The following is a 754-nucleotide window of genomic DNA, read 5'->3' on the forward strand; positions in this document are numbered from 1 at the left end:
TTGTATTTCAAGAGACTCAAATGAATACAGGCTACCTTTATTATCATTAGATATGAATAAAATTTCCAAGCCAGGGCTGTAGCTCAGTGGTAGGTGCTGGCACAATGTGTGTTAGACCCTGGGATTAATCTCCAGCACAGGAAAATAAATAAGTAATATACCTTAAAAATCACTCACAACATAGCTTCTATCAGTGGAATTTTGCCTGCAGGGATGTGCTGGGCCTCACCTATGCAATCTATGGGATTTTTTGCCTATACAGGAAAGTACACTGTCTCTGTCACCAAGCACACAGCCAGCATTCTCGGGGGCACCCAAGAGCTTCCATTTCCCTTCATTTCTCTCACTGCCTCTCCACTGACCTCAGTCAGTGAGGCCTGTGGTCAACACGTCTCATCTGAGCTGTCGACGCCTCTAAACCCTCACCGTTTACTCTGTCTGCACAGGTCACTCACAAGGAGACCGCAATGCTTTTGGTTTTAGGGTAAAATGGTTTTCAATGGTGCTTTAATTAGCAAGGGGGTAGGAGTTACATTATGGTACAACTTATTTGAGAGATTGTATTTATTACTCATCTGAAAACTTTAAAAACAGGAAAGTATAATCTAAGGAAAAACATCCTACCATGTAATTTGAAAATCTCAAATTAAAAAATAAAACCTCAGGTGGGTGAAGTTTAATACAGGGGTCCTGTCCAAGGACCAGCACTGAGCAGACTCTTGATCTCTACACTTTGGCTGTTTATGACCTTTTG

The 754-nt window shown here is 41.6% G+C and overlaps 1 pseudogene; it reads right to left on the reverse strand.

Annotated features, from left to right (window-relative positions):
* LOC103735316 overlaps window positions 1-754 on the reverse strand; it is a 43,779-nt pseudogene that overhangs the window by 16,071 nt on the left and 26,954 nt on the right.

The sequence above is a fragment of the Nannospalax galili genome, unplaced genomic scaffold (genome assembly GCF_000622305.1).
Source record: "Nannospalax galili isolate Female #2095 unplaced genomic scaffold, S.galili_v1.0 scaffold1237, whole genome shotgun sequence".
NCBI lineage: Eukaryota > Metazoa > Chordata > Mammalia > Rodentia > Spalacidae > Nannospalax > Nannospalax galili.